This window comes from Pleurodeles waltl, chromosome 6 (genome assembly GCF_031143425.1).
Source record: "Pleurodeles waltl isolate 20211129_DDA chromosome 6, aPleWal1.hap1.20221129, whole genome shotgun sequence".
Lineage (NCBI taxonomy): Eukaryota > Metazoa > Chordata > Amphibia > Caudata > Salamandridae > Pleurodeles > Pleurodeles waltl.
The window spans coordinates 1,562,158,326-1,562,177,735 of record NC_090445.1 but is presented as its reverse complement, the minus strand read 5'-3'; the positions used below and the strand labels follow the sequence as shown (position 1 = coordinate 1,562,177,735).

Sequence of the window (19,410 nt, the reverse complement as noted above, 5' to 3'; positions counted from 1 at the left end):
TGTGTGTGTGTGTGTGTGTGTGTGTGTGTGTGTGTGTGTGTGTGTGTGTGTGTGTGTGTGTGTGTGTGTGTGTGTGTGTGTGTGTCTTCCCCCCCCCCCCCCCTCTTTCTTCACTGCTGCCTGTCAGTTAAGTTCTCGCTTTCGGGGGTTCGGGGATTTGCCTTGTGCTTACCGTTTTTTGCTGACAGATTTGCTGGTTTAACCTTGTTTGCTTGCAGCCCTTGGTCGGGTGCGAGGTAGCTGCATTCCTCGCATTCCCGGTCTGTCATCTTGCTCGGCAGGCTTTTGCCCGAGCGCGTGGTGCAGTGACAGCCTGTCACCGCTAGGGGCGTTCATTGCGCTCCTGATCTAGGGAAGGCAGCGTTTCGCGCGCTGATTCCCTGATCGCTTTCTGGGCCTGGCGAGCACCCGCCCTCAGGGTTGCTTGCCGCTTTGGCCCCCAACCCTTGCTGACACCGCATAGCGGTAAGAGCAGGCCAGCCTGCATTCGGATTTCCCTTTGGGGACCTCACTATTCTGCTTTTTTGTGCACGCATTTTACTTGGTGGTGTCACAAGTTTTTTCTTGGAGCACAGCAAGGGGGCTACCCATTGTATTTAGGTTGGGTGTTAGTCATTGTGCTCTCACCCCTCTTATTGACGCCCCTTGGTGGGGTAAGTGGCGATTTGATGCTGGTTCCTCTGGGTCCTTCCCGTATTTTTTTGCGCTGAGTTAGTTTCCTTGGGTGCGATGAATTCTTCTTCCCCCGCAGTGGATTCCTTTTTGGATCACGCCTACGCCCCATCATTGGGGTCGGAGGATATTTGGCCACCTCAGAGTAACATTAATGAGGGGATGGACAAACTTGTGTCGCAAGCGGTAGCGAAAGCCTTAGCGCCTCTGCAGGATAGGGTGGACAGGCTTATGCAGGTGTCCCACTGGGGGATTCGGACCCTAGGGCCAGTACATCTAAAGTTCCTTCTTCCTCTAGGAAGCATGACGCGGGGCACCTGGAGGGTTTCGCCCGGTTACGGGAGGCCTTTGCCAAGAGTGCGCAAACGCTAGACCCTGTACCCTGCCGGGAGGATGGCCCATCCGGAGCGCATGGCAGCGCTGCTGCTCTGGCACTAGATCCCTTTGTGGGATCACCCCATTCGGGGGGGAGTGACGCCGATGATGAGGGCTCATCGGATGAGGGTCGCATTGTGGGGAGGCCTTGGTGTCCATCTGCGACCTCTAGTGTGGAGGAAGAAGGTTGCGATTCTAATATATTCGACCCTGAGGGCATTTATCATCCTTGGTCCTCTGAATGGGTCGCCAGATCTAAAGTGGCGGCCTATGTGGCTAAATCTATCCGACACCCCTTGGAGCAAGGAGTCCTGGCCCGCTTACGAGCGGAGTCTCCTGGGCCGACGCTGGGGGGCAAGGTGGCCGCGACACCTGTGTTAGACCCAAAATTATGTACTTTCTTTTTGAAGTACATGCGCAATCCCAAAAAGGGGATAGATCGTTCTTGGCGGTCATGCCAAGACAAAGTCTTGGATGTGTTGGGACCCCTAACGAAGATTATTGAATTGGCGGATGCAGCCAAGACTATGGGGGAACCCTTGCACGCAGATCTAGTAGCCGGATGGGCGCAAAGGGCAGGTTGTCTATTAGGCAACGCCAATTGTGCCATTTCCACAGAGAGACGCCGCTCTCTCCTGATAAAAATCAATCCTAAGTTGGGGGAGCTGGCAACATCAGAGGCTGACGCGATGGCCCAGGGCAATCTCTTCGGGACCCCTTTGTGAAGGAGCTTGGGCGATTCGTCTCTACTTCCTCTGCTTTGGATAAGGCGCAATTCTCGATGCGCAAGATTTTTCCCAGGAAGGTTTTCGGCAGGGCCGGAAGAGGAAGGGGTCGCTCCTCCGGCCACTCTCAACAGTCAGGCCCCTCCAGGACCCAAGGCAGGCGCAACAACGGCTGGAGTGAGGGCCGTCAGGGGACCTTCTTCCCCAACAAGGGTTCCGGCAGAGGACGCTCCTCGCGTTTTCAATGGGGAAATTCCAGTTCCCAAGGAGGAAGTACAGGTGAGCACCCCTCTTTCTTCCTCTCTAGAGCTGGGATGCAGGATTGCGCTCTTCGCAAACAATTGGGCCCGGCTTACGTCCCACCCTTGGGTTCTACAGACGGTCACAGGTTTTCGCATAGAGTTCTATGGGACACCTGTTCAACCGGTTCGTCCTCCTCCCATTCGATTCAGCGTACAGGATTCACTGCTGATCGATGCGGAAGTCCGCCTTCTTCTGGGCAAGGGAGCCATTGTTCAGACCTCTCTTCATCCGAGGGGGTTTCTCCAAGGTTCTAGCGGACTTGGCAAAGGATTTCTGGAATTATTGTCTTCAGAGGCTGTGATGCTATTAATTGTGTTTGACCAATGACTTTGTGTTTCACCACTGCGCATATTAGTTGCTCAATGTTCACCAGTAGCACATTATATGTTTTGTTCAGTTTAGCTGCCTATTGGCTTTAACATGGAGCTAGCCATTATAGTCTGTATTCAGCTTAGCCACCTATTGCCTTTGCCATGACATTAGACATTACATTCTGTATTCAGTTTAGCTGCCTATTGGCTTTGACATGGAGTTAGCCATTACATTTTGTATTCAGTTCAGTTGCCTATTGGCTTTGACATGATATTAGACATTACTTTTGATATTTAGGTTAGCTGCCTATTGGCTTTGACATGACATTAGACATGACATTCTGTATTTAAGTTAGCTGCCTTTTGGCTTTAACGTGGAGTTAGACATTGCAGTTGAGACATTACAGATTTCTGTATTCTTCCATGCTGTGTTTTTCCACAAGATGGACCAAGCTGTTTTCTTCACACCAGACCTTAGCTGATAAGAGCACGTAGATTTTGTGTTTACCTCGTAATCCATTCTGAGACCGGAATGGCTCAAGAGAACTGGCCATTCTCCAAGGCCGTTCAAATCTCACACTGAGTTTGCTTTTAAGGATGACTCTGGGCTACAGTGAGTTGGATTTGAATCTGCTTGACTTCAGGCTGGAGCTAGACGTCAGTTGCCAATCTCCCGTTTGCGTAGATAATCTCTTTCTCGCAGTTGACCTGAGTCATCAACTTGCAGACCCCAGAAAGATGAAGCTGAATATATAGGCCCTGCCGCCTTGCCCATACGGTGATGAATTTGACTTTTATGCTTTGCTTTGATACTATAATCATATATATTTGCTGTGTACATTGCAACTGAGAAGTACTGTGATATATTTTGCTCTCATTGCTGCGACTACGTGTGCTTGAAATCTACTAATTTCGTCTCTCAAGAACTTGTGGGTGGGGGAGAATTAACAACAATAAAGGTCTTCTTTGAACTCAAAAGTGCATTCCAGAGAGGTTCTGTAAGCTCCAATAGGAGATATTTAGGAAAGCAGAACATTGTGGCGTAGCCAGCAGTCTTGAGAGTCAAATTGGAGATTTCTACGTGCACAATTTAAAAGTGTAATTGTTTTTTGTTGTTTAGAGAATTACAGAAGCACGGCAGACCATGTTTGAAAATGCATGTGTAGTTAAACTGCCTGATGGTGCTGTGAGAAACATGTTTTCTTTCTGTGATAAAGCATATTTAGAAAATGTGCCTTTTGAAAGCAATGATGTTCCTTTTGTTCTTGACAGAAGGGTTTGGATACTTTTATCTGCTTACAGAAAAATGCAGGAGAGATGTAGGCAGTTAGAACATGAAAATAAGAATTTACGTGAGCAAATTAGCCAGAACAAATTAATGCAAGATAATGCTGAAATCTATAAAACTGCTGTTTTAGAAGAATCTGGCTTTTCCCATTCCAGTAATGACGGGGTTAAGACAGCTGTGAGCCAGTCTGAGCCTCCGTGTGAGCCGCGTTTTTTGGCAGTCGACAAAATGTGCAGTTACTGGCACAAGTAAAACAAAAGATTTTAGAGTTTCTTACTGTTTACACTAAGCAAGAGACACCGAGTTTCATTTGCTTGTCTGATTTTTGGAAACAGTATAGCCCTCATCTGAGTGAAATCTTAACACTTTGGTATAAAGTCACTAGGAAAAAATATAAGCAGCTGCGCGTTTGTGATTTGGCAAATGAAATAATGCATACTTTAGGTTTCTGCGCAGTGCAAGAGGAAAACACTGATTTACATGTAAATCAGGGACAGGGGAAGAAAAGAGTGCCCCTAGCTAGGGTCATACACTGGATCTGGTACATGCAAGACAGGGCCAGAGTCACTGCAGCCCTACATGAACAGGTGCCACAAGCCCCTTTACAGGATGTGGAGAGGGTGCAGGGAGTACCCCAGGTAAAAGAGTCACCAGTGAAATTGAGTGCACCATTTGAATTCGTGTCCCCTGAGGATAAAAAGCATGTTTGTTTGACTAATGATTCATTGACTGAAATGTTGTTTTCTGATGGATACAACTACCTGTGGATTCCTCACCTAATGAATACTCCCATTGCGCCAGCATTTGATGGAAATCTTCTTCCTAGCTTCTGCACATCGACTAGGACGTCACAATTGCCCACGCGACGCCGTCTGACGTCATACAGGCAATAAGAGGTCCTAGCCGTCGTCCTGACGTCAGTTCCCTTTTTTCCGTGCCATTCAAAACGGTTATCTTCGAGGGAGCTACTGTTGCTGCTCGACAGTTACAGTGTGTTTTTGGCTATTTTCACTTTGAGACATTACAATGTCGCAAAGAAAGTCAGGATTCAAGCCCTGCCGAGAGTGTGGAGGCAAAATGACGGTAACGGACCCACATTCTGACTGTTTGTGGTGTCTTAGTTCCGACCACGACGTTGACAAGTGCGATTCTTGTCAACGTATGAATCCAAAGGCCTTGAAAGAACGTGAGGCCAAACTTTTTCTTGCAAAGTCAAAGAAGAAGGAGAAAAGACATCACCGAAAGTCTTCTTCACCGAAGTCACATCGGCGTCATCGGGACTCCCGGCGTCGTCGAGAATTTCGACGCTGGTCGAGTAGGGAGAGGTCTCGATCGAGGTCACCATCGACTCGACGTCGAAAGACTTGGGAAGTTAGTCCCACTGTCTCTCCCCAGCCGACGACGCCGTTACCTTCTCCAACTTCACCGACTTCACCCATGTCATCGGTTAATCCTCCTTCGGTGTTCGAGGCTCCACAGCCTCAGGTGTTTTCTCCGTCTATGCAGACGTCGAGACCGGCGTCGTTGTCGCCTTCGAACCAGGCACCTCAATACCCGGCTTTCCCGGCCCCTGGAGCAGATAGTACCGCATTCTTAAATGCGATGTTCTCCATCTTCCAACAGATGGCTCCAGGTGGTGGACCGGCTGGTCCTTCATGCCCTTTGGCCTTCAACATGGGTGCTCCGGCTCCACTTCGACCGGCACCCTTTATGCCCTTTCTTCCCTTGGGAAACGTGGGCTCGGCGCCGGTATCGGCTCCTGTGGCTTCGGCGTCTCAGCCAGTGATGCCGACTAGACCTCCTCCGACTCCGGAACAGTCTTCAGTCCGTCCTGCTCCACGTTTGGCACCGAAGAAAACCATGGCGCCGTTAGATCCGGCATCTGACATATCCGAGGATCGGCGTCAAGCTTCGACGTCTGCTGACGCCATGTCGACGCCGAGGATAGAGGAGAGACTGCATTCGAGGAGGCTTGCTCTTCGCCTCCTTGAAGAACAGGAATACCGGAGACAGGCACTGGAGGAAGGGGAGATTGAGGACTCTCATGAAGGTCTCCATGGCTTGGACACTGCTAGTGGCCTGGACACCTCTCCTGAATGGGACATCACCTGGGGAGTACACAGAGGAGGCAGCCTCTTTTCATTCAGTCATTAGAAAGGCGGTTGACTTTTTGAACCTCCCTTTGCCAGTGACTGAGACCAAGCCAAACATCTTGACGGAAGTGTTGCATCCTGCCTCAACATCTACAGAGCCACTTTTGCCTTTCAATGAGGCACTACTGGACCCCATTATGGAAGTCTGGAAGAAGCCGATGTCTTCTTCGGCCGTGAATAGATCTGTGGCTCGGAGATATCGGGTTACACCGGCTGACCCAGGCTTTCTTTCCAGGCATCCAACACCTGAAAGCCTGGTGGTTCAGGCTTCGTGCTCAGCTCGATCTGCTTCTGGGTCCTTTCTAGCTGTGCCCTCTGATAGAGACTCTAAAAAGATGGACATGTCATCGAAGAAGGTTTTCTCGTCATGTAGCATGGCTTTGAAATCCACCAATGCTACGTGCATCTTAGGGAGATACATTTACGCCCTGATGGACGAGATTAAGTCGATGCACATGGAGGTTCCTCAAGAATTATTGAGCCTGGTCTCTGATGCTCAGGCAGCAGCAACCCAGGTTATTCAATCTGGGTTGGATACATCAGAATCTCTTGCTAGAGCTATGGGTGCTGCTGTGGCTACGAGGAGGCAGGCCTGGCTTCGTGGCTCTGGTTTTTCCTCTGAGCAATCGACCCTCTTGGACCTTCCTTTTGATGGTGACAAGCTTTTCGGCACCAAGGCGGATTCAGCCTTGGAAAGGTTCAAGGAGAGTAGGGCCACTGCCAAGTCGTTGGGCTTGCAAGCCTCTTCTTCTGCCTCCTCCAGATTTTTTAGGAGGTTTCGAGGATTTGGTCGTGGTTCCTCCTCCTCCTTTCGAGGAAAATTCCAGCAACCCACCTCTGCTCTCTCCTATAGATCTTTAAGAGGGAGGGGTAGGGTCCTTACCAGGGGAGCCACTCAGCAGCACTCTGCCTCTTCCTCATCCTCTGGAGGGGTGCAGCATGGGAAGCAGCCTTAGGCTTCCGCCAATTCCTTCTCACTCCAGTCCTGTAGGGGGGAGGTTACTGAATTTTCTCCACAAGTGGAAGGTCATAACATCAGACTATTGGGTTACCAGCATTGTGAGAAAAGGCTATACCCTACCCTTTCGGGAGTTTCCGCCCCCCCCATCCCTCCCCGTCCTTCTTACTGTTCAGAACACCTCCGGTTGCTAGAACAGGAGGTTCAAGTCCTCCTTTCAAAGGGCGTGGTGGAGTTGGTTCCAGAGCAGGAAAGGGTTCAGGGTTGTTACTCAAGATACTTCCTGATCCTCAAGAAGGATGGTCGGTTGAGGCCGATTCTGGACCTGAGGATCTTGAATTGGTTCCTCAAACAGGAAAAGTTCAAGATGCTGACCCTAGCTCAGGTGCTTTTGGTGCTGAACAATGGAGATTGGATGGTGTCTGTCGACTTGCAGGATGCTTATTTTCATATCCCGATACTCAAGTCGCCCAGGAAGTATCTCCGGTTTGTGGTGGGGTCGCAGCACTATCAGTTTGCGGTCCTCCCGTTTGGTCTTACTTCCGCACCTCGAGTCTTCACGAAGGTGATGTCGTGGTTGCGGTAGAGCTCAGAAGGAAGGGGATAGCAGTATTTCCTTATCTGGATGACTGGTTGATCAAAGCCAAGTCTCCGGAGCTCGTGTTGCATCACCTTCAGTCAACAACTCAGTTGTTGTTCGACCTGGGTTTTTCAGTGAACGTGCCCAAATCTCACCTAGAGCCCTCTCAGCGCCTCCTGTTCATAGGGGCAGTTCTGGATACAACATTGAATCGAGGCTTCCCTCCGCCCAGCGGATTCAGGACATTCAGGCGTTGGTTCCAATGTTTCGGAGTGGAGCGATTATTCCGGTCCTCAAGGTCCTGCGTCTGCTCGGTCTGTTTGCTTCTTGCATACTGCTGGTCACTCACGCTCGCTGGCACATGAGGGCTCTTCAGTGGTGCCTCCGAAGGCAGTGTTCTCAACACAAAGGAGATCTCGAAGGTTCGGTGAGGATCTCCAGAGATGCTGCCACGGATTTGAAATGGTGGATTGCGGACGGCAATCTTTCCCGAGGAAGGCCGTTCTCGCAAGCTCCGCCTGTGGCCAGTCAGTTCAGGTCCTGACGGACAATACTACTGCAATGTGGTATATAAACAAGCAGGGAGGAGTAGGGTCGTACCTTCTCTGCAGAGAGGCTCTACGGCTTTGGTCCTGGGCAAAGGACCATCAGATTTGCTTGGTAGCAAATCATCTGGCCGGAGTCTTGAACGTACGTGCGGACAGTCTCAGTCGCCATTTCTCGGCCGATCACGAGTGGCGTCTCCATCCGGATCAAGTCCGTCTAATCTTCCAGATGTGGGGGTTTCCTCGGATAGATCTGTTTGCCACTCGGGAGAACTCGCACTGCCCGTTATTCTGCAGCCTCCAGTATCCGGGACAAGGAGCATTGGGGGACGTGTTTCAGTTGACCCCATACCCTTGATTCCTCGAGTTTTGAAGAAAATTCAGAAAGACCGGGCCCAAGTCATCTTAATAGCTCCGGATTGGCCGAGGAGGATATGGTACACGGATCTTCTCCAACTCTCACTGTGCCCTCCGCTCCGTCTCCCTCTGAGGGCAGACCTCCTCTCTCAGTCGCAGGGGCAGGTTTTACACCCCCACCTCCAGAGCCTGCACCTTCATGCCTGGAGATTGAACGGGGCAACCTGAGTTCCTTTTCTCTCCCGCCTGATGTAGTGGATGTTATCTTATCGGCCAGGCAACACTCCACTAAATCTATCTACGCTAATAGGTAGGCTAAATTTGTGATTTGGTGTGGAGAGAGGCAAATTGATCCCTTATGTGCTCACTTATCAGATATTTTATCTTTTGCATTGTCTCTGGCACAGAGGGGTTGTGCAGTGGCTACGGTTAAGGGATACTTGTCTGCCCTGTCAGCCTTTCTATGTCTTCCAGATCAACCTTCTTTATTCAAATCCCCTATAGTACTTAGATTCTTGAAAGGTCTTATTAACAAATTCCCGCCTACTCCTTTCATTATGCCTCAGTGGGATTTAAACTTGGTTCTAACTTTTTTTTATCGGGTCCCCGTTTGAGCCTATGCATTCTTGCCCCTTAAGGTTATTGGTCCTAAAGACGGTTTTCCTGGTTGCAATTACTTCTGCAAAGGAGAGTGAGTGAGTTGCAAGCTCTATCTGTGAAACCCCCTTATACATCTTTTTATGGGGATAAGGTGGTGTTGAGGACCAAGGCTGCTTTCCTACCGAAGGTTGTTTCACCCTTTCATATGGCCCAGACGATTACTCTTTCCACGTTTTATCCTCTGCCTCATCCTTCAAAGGAAGAAGAGAGACTTCACCGCTTAGACCCAAGGAGAGTGCTAAGCTTTTATGTGGATAGAACAAAGGATTTCAGGCTGGAGGATCAGCTCTTCATCGGGTACGTGGGAAAGAGGAGAGGAAAGGCAGTCCACAAGAGAACACTCTCCAGGTTAGTTGTTCTTTGCATTAAAATGTGTTACTCTTTAGCAAAGAAAGAACCCCCTGATGGTATAGGAGCTCATTCCACCAGAGCTAAGTCGGCCTCTTCGGCCTTGGCTAGGGGTGTTCCTGTGGTTGACATCTGCAAGGCCGCAACCTGGTCACCCCTTCATACTTTTGCAAAGCATTACTGCTTAGACTCTGAGGTTAGGAGGGATGGCCATTTTGCACGGTCAGTGCTGCAGGATTTCTTTGTTTGACCATTCAGGCACCCTCCACCGAGTGCGGTACTGCTTTGGGACTCTATTCATTAGGTGAGGAATCCACAGGTAGTTGTATTCATCAGAAGAACGAGTTACTTACCTTCGGTAACAACTTTTCTGGTGGATACATTAGCTACCTGTGGATTCCTCACGGTCCCACCCGCCTCCCCGTTGCCTGTCTGGTCTAACTAAGTTGTTCTTGAGTGTGCTCTTCTTGGTTTTGAGGACTTGTACATATACTGTATATATGTATATATATATATATATATATATAATTGTTTGTATATTCATTTACTTGTTTTTAAAATAAAAAAAATAAAAAAGAATTAAGTTCTTGAAATGATGTATTTATTTTGAGTGTCATTAAATATTGCTATTTGTTCATTTATCTCAATGGCCTATTATTCTCAGGCACGTAAAAAATGTTGGTACTGACGTCGGCACGTCGGCGAGGACCTCTTATTGCCTGTATGACATCAGACGGCGTCGCATGGGCAATTGTGACGTCCTTGTCAACGTGCAGAAGCTAGGAAGAAGATTTCCATCGAATGCTGGCGCAATGGGAGTATTCATTAGGTGAGGAATCCACAAGTAGCTAATGTATCCACCAGAAAAGTCGTTACCGAAGGTAAGTAACTCGTTCTTCTAGCACAGGAGAAGGAACAGTGTTGTACAATGTGGGTCAGATTTTAAAGCAAGAGCTGTTTGAGATGTGTCATTTTTACACTGATTCTTGGTTTACTGCCAATGGTTTAGCCGTTTGGTTTTCCACATGGCTTGTACATAACTGGTTCAATTCCCTTGCAGATGTTAAAGAGAAAACTTCAGAGTCTGAAGTGTACACCCAGAATTCTGACTTAGTAGGGATGGCTAAGTGGGTGCACCAGAAATGTGAACAGCTGGGAGAAAAAGCCACTTACAGGTGGGCAGAGATGAGAGAGATGCACATTCCCATAGATTTGATAAAGACTGTGCAGCACGCACAAGAGCAATTTGTCCCACAAGCAGTCACAGAACAGTTGGAGAGAGGAAAGTTACCAGGACAGATATGGCAAATTGATCAGGTTTTAGGGGGAGTGACTGCTGCAGATTACCTAGGAGAAATCAAAATTATGCTGATAACCAGAAAATAATCTGATTCATTCATACAAATTGGAGACAGAATGGCCCAACTTGTCAAAAATGCAGTGAATGGAGGTTTGGTAAAGAATGAGTCTGCCCCAGCCCCTCTGACAGTGCAGGAAAAGGGAAGCTGTGGTGCAGCAGATAAAAACCTCAGTGCTGAGGTGTGGGTTGAAGCCCCAGATGACCCTCCAGAACCTGCAGAAATCATAACAAAGGGCCCCAAAAACGTCCTGCTGATTATAAAACAGGGAAAGGAAGAGGAAGGGTACATTTCAGATGACAAATGTTATTTGCAAGAAAAGTCATACTTTTTTCTTTTGCAGATCCTACCACGTTTCGCCACTGACCCTGAGTGTGGTCCCCCTACGGGTGTGTGCGTGTGGGGTTGGGGAAGGGACCGAACCCCCAACCTGAACCTGACTGAGTAAAGTACAAGCATCATGGATCCATTTTGCGCAACTTGCGCCTTCAGTTCAAGCTCAACTTGTTTGATTACATTCTTCCACTGGAACTAAGCAACCTTAACAGTTAACTGTCTGTGCTTTTTCGTGTGGAACTCTGACTTTCACTTACCTTCCAGCAAACCTTTCAGGTGGACCGTGCACCATTACAAGAGTAGAACTCATGCTACATCAAATTGCTATTTTAGATAACATTATTATCTCAATCAGAGTATATAAGTTTCAGTCTTTTCTGTGTAGATGTATCTGATGTGAAAGGTTATGAGATCAATATTTCTGATGGATACAACTACCTGTGGATTCCTCACCTTATGAATTCGTCCTTGCGTTAGTATCCGACGGAAAGTCTTCTTCCTAGCTGTCCATGTCGACGAGGACGTTATAATGGCACAGCTCAACGTGCCAATAAGAGGTCCTCTTCGGCGTACTGACGACAGTTTTCCTTTTTTCCGTGCCTTCGACACCAACGGTTTTTGTTCCTGGCTCGTTGATAACTGTAGCGCTTTTTGTTGGTTACAATGTCGCCTCCAAAAAAGTCCGGTTTCAGGCCGTGTAGAGAATGCGTGGGTCGGATGTCAGTGACCGACCCCCATTCGGATTGTATTTGGTGTCTAAGTTCGGAGCATGATGTGGAAGGATGCTCTTCGTGCCAGAGCATGAATCCAAAAGCTCTGAAAGAGCGTGAGGCGAAGCTTTTCCGAGCAAAAGCGAAGTAGACGGGCCATAAAAAGGATTCCTTCCATGCTTCACCCAAGAAGCATAAAAAGCGGCATCATCATGACTCTCGGCGCCGTCATGACTCTCGGAAGACATGGGAGATAAGCCCTACTGTCACGCCTCAGCCCGAGAGTCCGGAGTTGTCGCCGGCGCCATCTGTCTTTGAGGTCGTTCATCGTAGCCCTCAATTTTGGCTGGCGTCGAGGGAGTCTGATGTACAGCAGACCTCTGCTCAACAATACCCGGCTTTCCCGGCTCCAGGGACGGATCCGGCTGCATTTTTTAATGCAATGTATGCCATGTTCCAATCCATGGCCCCTGCTGGTGCACCGGCGGGTCCCACGGGGCCATTGGCGTTTAATTTGGGCTCTCCGGCGCCGTACAAGGCGGCGCCATTCATGCCCTTTTGCCCTTCGGAGACTGGCGGTTCGGCGCCGAGGGTATCCCCTGCAGGGAGTTCACCACTTGTGACGGTGGATCCTCCATCACATCAACCGACTCCATCACCGCGCCATCCGATGTCGTTGATGTCCCCATCCAGACCGGCTCCATCGCCTTCCTGCCAACCGATTCCGAGAAGGTCATCGTTCGACTCCGTGTCGGCGCCGGCACCGGCGTCGGTGAGTCTAGGAGTCATCCATTTCTTCCTGGGCCCGTTCGACGTCGTCGGCGTCGATGGACTCTTTATCGACGCCGGCCCTAGAGACACATCTTCGATCTCATAGGAAGGCATTAAGACTTTTGGAGGAAGAGGAATATAGACAGCTGGAGGAAGGAGAGATTGAGCCTTCAGATGAGTTCCAGGGTCTAGCCACTGCAAGTGGTCTGGATACTTCCCCGGAGTGGGACATTGCGTCTCCGGGGGAGTTTACAGAAGAGGCCACTTCCTTCCATACAGTGGTAAGGAAGGCAGCAGAGTTCCTGGACTTGCCTTTGTCTGTAGCGGAGGTGAAAACTAACCTGCTCACAGAGGTACTACATCCCTCTTTGTCCAGTGCTGACCCTTTGCTGCCTTTCAATGAGGCTTTAACTGAACCTATATTGGATTTATGGAAGAAGCCAGTAACAACTCCTGCAGTGAACAGGGCAGTGGCGAGGAGACATAGGGGCGCACCAGGAGATCCAGTTTTTCTATCACAACATCCAACTCCGGAAAGCTTAGTAGTCCAGGCGTCATGTTCCGTGAAGTCTGTTCCTGGGACATTCCCTGGAGTCCCAACTGATAGGGAGTCCAAGAGGATGGAGCAGTCTTCGAAGAAGATCTTTTCATCATCTAGTATGGCGCTTAAGGCTACTAATTCCACCTGTGTGCTGGGCAGATACGTCCACGCCCTTATGGACTCCACTAAGGAAATGGCAAAGGATCTGCCACAGGAGATGCAAAAATAGTTTGGATCCTTCTTTATGGATGCGCAGGCGGCTGCTCAACAAATTATACAATCTGGGCTGGATACTTCGGATTCCATAGCCAGGGCCATGAGAACATCTGTGGTTACTAGGAGGCATGCCTGTTTAAGGTCCTCTGGTTTTTCTTCGGATGTTCAATCCACCTTAATGGATCTACCATTTGATGGGGAAAAGTTGTTTGGGGACAAGGCGGACTCTGCCCTTGAAAGGTTTAAGGACTGTCGGGTGACAGCTAAGTCCTTGGGCTTACAAACCTCTGCTACAACACCTTATAGACCTTTTCGCAGGTTTTGGGGGTTCACTCGAGGCTCTGCCTTTCGGAGGTTGCAGTCAAACCATCTGGCTGGAGTTCTGAATGTACGTGCGGACGGTCTCAGTCGTCATTTCTCGATAGATCACGAGTGGCGTCTCCATCCAGACCTGGTCCTCCGCATCTTCGGGATGTGGGGTACTCCTCAGGTGGATTTATTTGCCACTTGGGAGAACGCGCATTGCCTGTTGTTTTGCAGCCTCCAGTATCTGTTGCAAGGAGCATTGGGGGATGCGTTTCAGATGTCCTGGAGCGGCCAGTTGCTTTATGCGTTTCCCCCCCATACCGTTGATTCCTCGGGTTCTGAGGAAAGTTCGTCAAGACCAGGCCCAAGTCATCTTGGTGGCACCGGATTGGCCGAGAAGGGTATGGTATGCAGACCTGCTTCAACTCTCTCAGTGCCCTCCGCTCTGTCTCCCGCTCAGGGCAGACCTCCTCTCACAGTCGCAGGGGCAGGTTCTACACCCCTACCTCCAGAGCCTGCACCTTCATGCCTGGAGATTGAACAGGGCAACCAGAGTTAATTTTCTCTCCCACCGGATGTAGTGGATGTCCCTCCTGAAGGTATCAGGGCCCATTCTACTAGGGCTAAGTCTGCTTCCTCTGCTCTAGCGAGAGGAGTTCCATTGGTAGATATATGCAAAGCGGCAACTTGGGCGTCCCTCCATACCTTCGTAAAACATTATTGTTTAGACTCTGAAGTGAGGAGGGACGGTCATTTTGCTCGTTCAGTATTGCAAGATTTCTTGGTGTAATCAGGCGGGCACCCACCACCGAGTGCTGTACTGCTTTGGGACTCTATTCATAAGGCGAGGAATCCACAGGTAGTTGTATCCATCAGAAGAACAAGTTACTTACCTTCGGTAACGCTTTTTCTGGTGGATACAATAGCTACCTGTGGATTCCTCACGGTCCCTCCCACCTCTCCGTTGCCTGCCTGATTTCACAGTTATCTTGCAGTGGTTGGAAATATGTTTATTTGTATATATGTGTATATATATATATATATATATATATATATATATATATATATATATATATATATATATATATATATGTGTGTATTTTAAGGTATCTATGTAAATATATGGGTTCAATGGACAATGTTATTGTGTGTGTATATATTTCTTTCTTTACGGTTTTTGATGGGTCGGTTCTCACCTGTTCGCCTCAAAGGCAGGTAAAAAATAAGGTGAAACTGATGTCAGTATGCCGACGAGGACCTCTTATTGGCACGTTGACGTCAGACGGAGTCACGTGGAGCCGTGCCATTATGACATCCTCGTCGACGTGGACAGCTAGGAAGAAGACTTTCCGTCGGATGCTAGCGCAAGGACGAATTCATAAGGTGAGGAATCCACGGGTAGCTATTGTATCCACCAGAAAAAGCGTTACTGAAGGTAAGTAACTTGTTCGTTATTCTACTTTCATTGCTTTACAGTGATTGCTTTGATTATTCAAATCTGATTTGCTTACAATGTTTTTTTTTGTGATGCTATTAGTTGTTTTTTGTTTTTGTTTGAAATAAGAGGTATGGGAAACAAAAATTCATTGGTCATAGGGTGGAATGTGATGCTATTAATTGTGTTTGACCAATGACTTTGTGTTTCACCACTGCGCATATTAGTTGCTCAATGTTCACCAGTAGCACATTATGGGGGTCATTCCGTCCTTGGCGGGCGGCTACCGCCGCCCGCCAGGCGGAAACCGCCATGCGGCCCCCATTCCGACATTCCCGCGGCCCAGCGGGAATGAGGCCGCAACACAGGAGCCGGGTCCTAATGGAGCCGGCGGTGTTGCGGCCGTGCGACGGGTGCAGTTGCACCCGTCGCGCTTTTCACTGTCTCCTATGCAGACAGTGAAAAGCTGGCCGGGACCCTGTTAGGGGCCCCTGGACTCCCCTTTCCGCCAGCCTCTTCCTGGCGGTGCAAACCGCCAGAAACATGCTGGCGGTAAGGGGGTCATAATCCCCAGGGCAGCACTGCTTGCAGCGCTGCCCTGGTGGATTATCACCGCTGGGGCATAAACAGCGGAAAACCGCCGGCCCCGGCGGTGCGACCGTGGCTGTACCGCCGCGGTCAGAATAGGGATGAAAGCACAGCCAGCCTGTTGGCGGTGCTTTCAGTCATTTTTGCCCTGGCGGTCTCGGACCGCCAGGGTCAGAATGACCCCCTATATGTTTTGTTCAGTTTAGCTGCCTATTGGCTTTAACATGGAGTCAGCCATTATATTCTGTATTCAGCTTAGCCGCCTAATGGCTTTGACATGACATTAGACATTACATTCTGTATTCATTTTAGCTGCCTATTGGCTTTGACATGGAGTTAGCCATTACATTTTGTATTCAGTTCAGCTGCCTATTGGTTTTGACATGATATTAGACATTACATTTTGTATTCAGCTCAGCTGCCTATTGGCTTTGAGATGATATTAGACATTACATTTGATATTTAGGTTAGCTGCCTATTGGCTTTGACATGACATTACCAGTTTAGCTGCCTATTGGCTTTGACATGACATTAGACATTACATTCTGTATTTAGGTTAGCTGCCTATTGGCTTTAACGTGGAGTTAGACATTGCAATTGAGACATTACAGATGTCTGTATTCTTCCAAGCTGTGTTTTTCCACAAGATTGACCAAGCTGTTTTCTTCACACCAGACCTTAGCTGATAAGAGCACGTAGATTTTGTGTTTACCTCGCAATCCAGTCTGAGACCGGAATGGCTCAAGAGAACTGGCCATTCTCCAAGGCCGTTCAAATCTCACACTGAGTTTGCTTTTAAGGATGACTCTGGGCTACAGCGAGTTGGATTCAAATCTGTTTGACTTCAAGCTGGAGCTAGACGTCAGTTGCCAGTCTTCCGTTTGGGTAGATAATCTCTTTCTCGCAGTTGACCGTAGTCATCAACTTGCAGACCCCAGAAAGATGAAGCTGAATATTTAGGCCCTGCCGCCTTGCCCATACGGTGATGAATTTGACTTTTATGCTTTGCTTTGATACTATAATCATATATATTTGCTGTGTACATTGCAACTGAGAAGTACTGTGATATATTTTGCTTTCATTGCTGCGACTACGTGTGCTTGAAATCTACAAATTTCGTCTCTCAAGAACTTGTGGGTGGGGGAGAATTAACAACAATAAAGGTCTTCTTTGAACTCAAAAGTGCATTCCAGAGAGGTTCTGTAAGCTCCGATAGGAGATATGTAGGAAAGCAGAACAGAGGCAGATTTCAGTCACGGCGGAATATCTTCCGGGAACTCAAAATTAGGTGGCGGATTGGAATTCCCGGTACCTCATGGATTCCAGCGATTGGCGTCTGGATCCGGAGATATTTCGATCCCTGATGGACCGTTGGGGTCATTGTGCGGTGGATTTGTTTGCATCCCGATGGAATGTTCAACTTCCGACTTACTTCAGTTGGAAACCCTATCTGGGGGCGAGAGCAGTGGATGCCTTCTTACAGGATTGGTCGAACGATCAGGGCTATGCGTTCCCTCCGTTCCTGTTGATCCTCAGAGTGGTGGCCCAGGTGCGTCGCCAGCGAGCGTCCCTGATACTGATATCTCTGATCTGGAAGGCTCAACCGTGGTTCCCCACTCTTCTGGAGCTGTGTTGGATGGCTCCTATCAGACTCCCCTGTGTTCCGGGAGTCCTCCAGGACCCTCAGGGTCGCCATCATCCTCTGGTGCTTCAGGGTCATCTCGATCTCATGGCATGGAGGATTTCAGGGGACGTTGGGAAAACATCTGCTTTTCACGGGAAGCTACAGCCCTTATTAGACAGGCATGGGCCCCAGGTACCATCAAGCGATATAGATCGGCTTGGAACAGATGGGCCAGTTGGTGAATGGAGAGGGCGGAGGATCCCGTGGGGGCCCCCATTGAATTTATAGTAAAAAATGTTGGCGGAACTTTTTTCTTCTGGTCTGTCCTATTGTACTACTAATTCTTTTCGTTCAGCGATTTCGGCGGGCCATAGTACTAACAGTGATGTTCCAGTGGGGGAGCACCCCTGGGTGAGTACACTCTTGAAAGGGGTTTGTTTGTCTCGTCCTTCCGAACCTTGTTATTCGGGGTTATGGGACGTGAACCAAGTTCTTACTTTTTTATCTGCTTGGCCGGATAATTGTCTCTTATCCAGGAAACAGCTTTCCACAAAGTTGGCGATGCTCTTGTGCCTGGTCTCTTGCAAGTGTGTTTCCGATGTGCAGGCTTTGGATGTGTCCGCCAGGGTCTTCATCCCAACCGGGGTTACTTTCACTGTTTTTCGACGGACGAAAACAGATACCAGGTTTGTATCTTACACCAGTTTTGATTCTCATCCTAGGTTATACGTGGTGAGATGTCTTCAGACATATGAAGCTGTCACGGAGGAGGTTAGACCTCCCGGGGAGAGGCAGCTTTTGATTGCTGTCAAGAAACCGTTTAAGGCAGTGTCTTTGCCTACCATTGCTAGGTGGGTTCGTTGGATTATGTCAGAATATGGCATTGACATTGGACGTTTTGGGACTCACTCTACTAGAGGGGCCATGGCTTCCAAGGCCATTTTGGTCGGTGGGCGATTGGAGGATATTATGAGTTCGGCTGATTGGTCTTCGGAGTCGGTTTTCAAGAAGTTTTATTTTAAACCACTCCATGAGGCCGCCTCGTTGGTGGTAAGTAAGCTTTGAACCTGCATAATCCTCGCCTCCAGTCCTTCTATAGAATTAAACATTTCCTAGCTATCATGAAGGAAACTTTCAATTCCAGTAAGGACACCGAGGTGAGGATTATCCCACCCATATACTATTTTTTAGTATTACCCACCCGGGATTGAACTGCCGGCTTGGTGATGTAGGAGTCCTCTTGGCAGGTGTATGGTATTTTTTCTTGGTGTTGATTAAATATTGGACGCATTTCTTATGCTTTGTTATGGCTATACTTCTGAGATATATATTTCCTTATATATATATTTTAATTAACACTTGTTAACTCTCTTTGAAGTTTTATTTCTTTGAGTTTGGTCTCTTGCTAAGTCTGATCTCTTCCTTGTCTTGTAGGAGGTGATTCTAAAAGGAGATTGAAGTCACGAGTTCCTTAACTTTCTTCAGTGAAGAAGAGGAAGGACTGCGCCCACCAGTTATTTATATATACACTGTTATGGACTTGGGAATGGTTACTCGTTGTCATGGTTTTTTGTGGGCATCATGGGAGTTGTAGTTTAATGTGTTTGAACTTTGAACTTGCTGTTATCAATAAAGTGAAGAAAGGACTGCATAATCCTCACCTCCGTGTCCTTAATAGAATTGAAAGTTTCCTTCACTTTTTCATTACATAAGCAAGAGAAAACATGGAACCATGCATGCCAATAAACCCGATTTGGGTGAAAGATCCCCGATTTTTGAAGCCAAAACGCCTTTATTTTAGCTGTTTCTCAACTGAAACTGCCTCTGCTTTAATAGAAGTCAATGTGGGGAATACATTCTACTGATTATATTTTTTTAAATCTCCCACTTACCTCTTCTTTTTTTTTTTTTACATGTTTGTGGAACACAATCTTTGTTTCGTTTTATGTAACGTAATCCATAAAGTTTGCACACAGACTCTAAGGTCAGAATGTGCATAGCTGCCAAGTTTCCCAAGTCCATGTGTGATGTGCTGCTTCAGGCCACATTTTTTTCCTTTGAATTCTGGGACTTGTAGTCCTGTATAATAATGTTAAAACAAGATTACAAGCCCCAACTTTAAAAGAAAAAAAAAAATCTAGACTTGAGCAGCACATCACGCCTGGTCCTGGGAAACTTGACAGCTATGGAACTGACACAAGACAACACCCTCCCAACCACAAACAGTACATGGTGTAACATGGCCACCCT

General features: G+C 48.2%; 1 long non-coding RNA gene across 1 annotated transcript; it reads left to right on the top strand.

Annotated features, from left to right (window-relative positions):
* The first annotated feature begins 222 nt into the window (after positions 1-222).
* Positions 223-18,814, top strand: LOC138301126 (uncharacterized). Its single transcript, XR_011205062.1, has 2 exons — positions 223-465; positions 18,595-18,814. It is a non-coding gene; the product is annotated as an uncharacterized lncRNA (long non-coding RNA).
* The last annotated feature ends 596 nt before the right edge of the window (positions 18,815-19,410 follow it).